The sequence below is a fragment of the Pinus tabuliformis genome, chromosome 5_2 (assembly GCF_031772625.1).
Source record: "Pinus tabuliformis cultivar Carrire ecotype Pingquan chromosome 5_2, CPIR1, whole genome shotgun sequence".
NCBI lineage: Eukaryota > Viridiplantae > Streptophyta > Pinopsida > Pinales > Pinaceae > Pinus > Pinus tabuliformis.
In genome coordinates this window covers 1,107,448,596-1,107,454,506 of record NC_142306.1, presented here as the reverse complement: position 1 = coordinate 1,107,454,506, position 5,911 = coordinate 1,107,448,596, and positions in this window count along the sequence as shown.

The window sequence follows — 5,911 nt, the reverse complement described above, 5'->3', positions numbered from 1 at the left end:
TACCACTTTGTGGTATCAAAAGTCAGCCAAAAAGAATGGAAACTAGACACCACCCGAAGAGAAAGAAGCCTCACTCTGATACCACTTTGTAACACCTTCCTCCCACATCTATCCAAGTAACCGGCCAACCGAGGTAAAAATGTGACGAGAAGATGATATGATTCGACTCCCTATGTTTCAGTTAAGGAAGTGGAATCGGCAGAACACATCACACAGACCTTCCACACCAGCAACAAAACTCCTAGTAGCCATCCCAACCACTCAAAAAACTATTCCCTAAGACCAACTGAAGTTTTAGTGCATCAAACCCCTGGATGCTCCCTTGATATCGATAAGGGTGAGTATGGGAGGCTCCAAAAGCTCCCACATCAAGGGCAAGGGAGATTCTAGGGTATTTTTTCCCTAGTGTTGTGCCTGTGACTCCAAGATTTGTGCCACTTTTTCAAGCCTAGAGCCCAGGTCACTTCCCACAACTCAATGGTAGGTTCAGAAATGAAATTTCATAATGGAACAAAGATACATTTGCAGAAACATCAACAAGGACTAGATTGGACCCCTACTAGTGATCCGGATTTAAACAGGAATGCAACAAATTACAGATATAACCATAAATACAAGGATGCAGTAGAAATAACACTTCATTTCATTAATATCAAACACTGAAATATGCTTAGAAACAGATTGGAAATAAGACTAGCTCGGGCGATGGTAGCTTATCTCTGAGAAGAGATGTGGTGGCTACATGCCTCTGAACTGCTTTACAATGAGGCTCAAGGGCCTTTTAATTATTGAACAATAAAAGCAAACCATAAACAACCAAAACCCTAACCCGAGGAGATGTAACACCAAGAGTTTATGGGCCCCGTTGGGTTGAGTTGGACAGCCAACTTCCCGGGGTCGCGACATGGTCATATTATCTCCGTTTGACGTGCATGATAACCCATTAGAAAGATCTCTTCAAGGAATATGACGGAAAATACAATTTTATTCAAAAAATCGATGGCGGTAGATTGCCAAAAAAACGTCGTTTAGGGCCTCAAAACAGCTCTGAAAGTTTAGGACCCGAAAAACTACTAAAAATAGTAAATTGTGCTACAATTAAGGAAACTGAAAAGCTTAAAGAAACAATGGTGGGGTTCCAAGTGGAATTGGTGGGTGGCCACCAATATCCACCTGAATCATTTCTCCCCCCTTAGGAAGCAATGGTCCCCATTGCATTGAGTTCCTCCATGAGATGAGGAAACTTTTGCTGAACTTGGTCCCTAGTGAACCACTTGCCCTGGTGAAGGAGTTGGCCTGCTTTGACAACTCGATACAGTTGGACCTTCTGCTGGCGAGTGTTCTTGATCTGCGTGTCCATGATCCGATTAGTTGTGGCTTGCTCCATGCAATCTGGATTTAACTCGGTAGGTGTGAGTGGTATGAGCTTACAATAGGCTCCGGTAAGGCGTTCCTTCTGCAAATGTAACCAAACTTTGTCGCCCACCCGAAACTTGTGTGGCACCCGATGTTGATCATGTCACTGCTTGTACTTGGCATTTGATTTCTCCATAATGTCATGGACCTACTCACGGATATGTTGGATGTGCTCAATGAAGTTGTTTGCCTTATCGACTTCCGACTGGACATGAGCCAAATATGCCTGAGTAGCTACAAATGGTATGGCCACATCAATGGGACATAGTGGCTGGAATCCCAAGCCCACCTAAAAAGGGATGTGGCCAATCAAGCTGTGGAGAGCTCGGTTATAGCTGTGTTGGACATAGGGAAGGCTCTCATCCCATGTGTGTGGATGGTTTGAGTTGTACATGCGCAGAATGTGTACGATCATCCCATTGACGACCTCTATCTAGCCATCAGTTTGGGGATGGAAACCTGTGGACTTAGTGAGCTTAGTATCTAGTATCAACCAAAGACTGGACCAAAATTTACTGAGGAACCTGTTGTCCCGATCTGAGATGATAGACTGTGGGATCCCAAAGTGTAGCCACACTCGTTCAAAGAAGAGTTTAGCAGTGGCTTCTGTTGTGATATTCTTCTTGCAGGCCCCCAGAATGGCCTTCTTCAAGAATCTATCGATGACCACAAAAACACAATCGTTGACATGCTTAGTAGAAGGGAGGCCCGACATGTAATCCATGGAGATGGATTCCCAAGGTCAACTAGGGGTAGGCAGCGGAGTATAGAGGCCTTGTTTCTTGATGGTCGGTTTGGCAATGGCGCAAGCAGTGTAGGATCTTATGTACTTCCCGACATATTGTCGAAGATGCGGCTAGTAGAAATACTTCTACAGTACTGCCACTACTTTCTCAACCCCGAAATTCCCAGTGGCCTGACTGTATTGCGTTTCCCAAATCATCTTGGCTCGCTCACTTGAAGGAACACAAAGGTGTCCCAAGTGGCATAGTAGAGCATCCTGGAGGTGAACATCTGGAACTTGTTGACCCTCCAAGAGCATCTGGTATATGTGGTTGAACTCTGGTTCGTTTTTGTAGAGAATTGGCCAGTGAGAAGTCTCGTGCCCACAAGAGTTGAGCACGGTGGTTAACGCCATGATCAGTGGTTGGTTAAGGCAGTTTGCAACATTATTGGTGCTATCCTTCTTATACTTGATATTCAAATGGAACTATTGCAGGTATGTGGACTACTTTTGATGGTGATTATTCTGTAACTTCCCTTGCGTCTGTATGAATTGCAGGGGTCGGTGGTTTGTGTGGATGATCGTTTCCTTCTCCAAAATGTAATGCTTCCATTGTCGGAAAGCATGCACAATGGAGTACATCTCTTTGTCATAAGTGGGGTATTTCCGGACTGTGTTTGCAAGTTTTTCACTGTGATATGCCATTGGATGCCCCAGTTGAGTAAGGACTGCCCCAATAGCATAGTCAAAGGCATCTGTCTCGATATCAAATGGTTCTTGCAAGTCTGGTAAAGTGTGCACTGGTGTAGAGCAAAGGTGATGTTTCAACTCTGTGAATTCCTTTTATTGAGATTCAGACCAAAATAATTTTGCTTTTGCTCCTCCCTTGGTGACTTGACTCAAGGGCCAAGTGATATGAGAGAATCCCAACACGAACCTGCAGTAGAAATTGGGAAGACCCAGAAATTTACGGAGCTCTGTTAGAGTGGTTGGGGCTGGCCAATCCCGAATGACTTGGATCTTCGTTTGATCCACATGCACCCCTCGTTCATCAATAATCTATCAGAGATACTGAACCTGGGTCATGCCAAAAGTTCATTTCTCCAAATTGGCACACAGCATGTGTTGCCGTAGTGTTTGGAGAACTTGACGGATGTGGTGGAGGTGCTCTTCCCAACTCTTGTTGAAGATCAGGATGTCATCCAAGTATACCACTACAAATGAGTTGGTGAATGGCCACAAGATGTCATCCATCAGCCTCATGAAGATTGCAAGAGCATTCGTCAACCCAAAAGGCATAACCAACCATTTGAAAAGGCCCTCCTTGGCTTTGAAGGCAGTATTCCACACTTCAGAGGGTTTGATTAGTACTTAGTGATAGCCAGACTTCAAGTCGATCTTGCTCAAATGATTTCCCCACTTTATTTGGTCTAGAAGTTTATCAATCCATGGGATCAAGTACCTATTCCAAATAGTGATCTTGTTCAATGCCTGGTAGTCAATACAGAGTCTCCAAGTCCGATCCTTCTTCTGTACCAACACGCTCAGGCTTCCACAGGGCAATGAACTCAGACGGATGTGACCTTTCTACATCAGCTCCTAAATCTGCCTCTTGATTTCATCATTCTCCAGAACGGAGCGCTGATAGATTGGTCCATTGGGCAGGGACGCACCAAGTCAGATCGATGGATTGCTTAACCTGACAATGCAGAGGCACCCCTATGGGGGAGATGAAGATGTCCTCGTAATCCTCCACGACCTTGTCCATCTATTTTTGTCATGCGGAGGGGCCCTGTCTGGAGGTCGTGGCCACTATCTTCTTCTTTCCCTGAGGGTGTATCATCATGAAAATAAATTTCCCAGTTTTGGAAATGAGATTACTACATTATTTTGCAGTAACCAAAGAGATGCCGGTAGGCGGTGCTACCTCCAGTATCTTGTACAACTTCTTTCCCAAAGTAACAATAACAACACGAGGCCTTGTCTCATACACAGCATGTCGCTTCCATAAGTATGGTTTTCCTAATAATACATCACAAACATCAAGGGTAGCAACGTCACATATTACCTCATCCGTGAAGGGCTTGATGTTGTATGGAAGACGGCACTGTTGGCTCACGCGAAGATCACGTCCTCAGTGAAGCCACCCAATGGTGTACGGTTGTGGATGTGATGTGGTCGGTAAGCACAGCCACTTCACGACCTCTACTGAAATGAGGTTCTTTTGGCTCCCACTGTTGACAATGAACTGTAGCGGGGAACCCTTTACCCACATCTAGGAGTGGAAGAGGCGCTCCTCCTCCTTTGGATCTTCGAGTTCCTCCTTCTGGATCTTCGTGGTGGCTACAGTGGCGTTGGGATCTGCATCGATAATCTACTTCCCTTTGTCATTCCCCTTGTCGGTTTTTTACTCAGAGTCATAACATGCATCTGATTCTAAATCCTTTAGCTCGACCACCAGTGACTGCTTGGCCCGACACTCACTTGTGTTGTGAGTGGAGCTCTTATGAAACTCACACCACTTTCCTATGTCCTTCTTCGGCTTTGTGGCATTATACTTTTCTTGCGACTTTAGCGGCTTGTCCTAGGTCGCCCTGCCTTGGCTTTATCCTTTGTTTTGCGGTTTGGGGACACCTTTCCCTTGCTTCGGATTCGCAGATCCAAAGTCTCGCTTCTTCTATTTAAACTTTTGCTCAATCTTGACCACATATCAGTATATTGAGCTGAGCAAGGAGAAGTCCAAGAATTCCATCTCATCCTGGATGTACCTGTGCAGACAGTTGAGGTACTTGAGAACCAAATGCTTCTCAGAATCCTTGATACCCAACTTCGTGTGAAGGGTATGAAAAACATTGGTAAACTATGGCACATCTTGGTCCCTACCCTATCGCAATGTTGTACACTTTATGTATTTATCCTCATAGCTCCTAACAGGGTAGCACTGCTCCTTGATGGCATCCTAGAATGCATTCCAAGTGGGTGAGACTGAAAACAGTGAGTTCATACTTTCATCCTTCTGCTCACAATAGGTTTCCCACCAATCCTTGATGTGGGGGTCTGCTTTGAGAAGTGCAAAGGTGATCTTTTCTCGGCTGGAAAAATCATGAATGGAAAAATATCCTTCTAGCATATTTAACCATTTATCTACAGCGTCTACATCTATCTGACCCTCAAATATGGGAATGTCAAAGTTAACTTGTACCTTAAAGGGTGTGGTGCTTCCAAAGTAGCTGCCGGAAGTAGATGTGTCACCCTTGGGTAGCCACTGAAAGATCTAGGCAAAGTTGTCCATCATCTCATTCCTTTGTCGCTCGAGGGCTTCCTTGAGAAAGATTTTGATAGGATCTCCTGCCCCCTTGTCTTTCTTTTCATCCGCCATTGGAGGCTGTTAGGATTTGCGAGCCTAGTCTTGCAAAGGTTTGTCCAGTTCAAGCCCTAACTCCTTATATCCTGACCTCGTTGGGGACATGCAAAGAAAAACAGAGAAAGAGAAGACCACTCTGATACTAGTGATCTAGATTTAAACAGGAACGCAAAAAATTACAGATATAACCATAAATACAAGGATGCAATAGAAATAACACTTCATTTCATTAATATCAAACACTGAAATATGCTTACAAACATAATGGAAATAAGACTAGCTCGGGCGATGGTAGCTTATCTCTGAGAAGAGATGTGGCAGCTACATGCCTTTGAACTGCGTTACAATGAGTCTCAAGGGCTTTTTTATTATTGAACAATAAGAGCAAACTCTAAACAACCAAAACC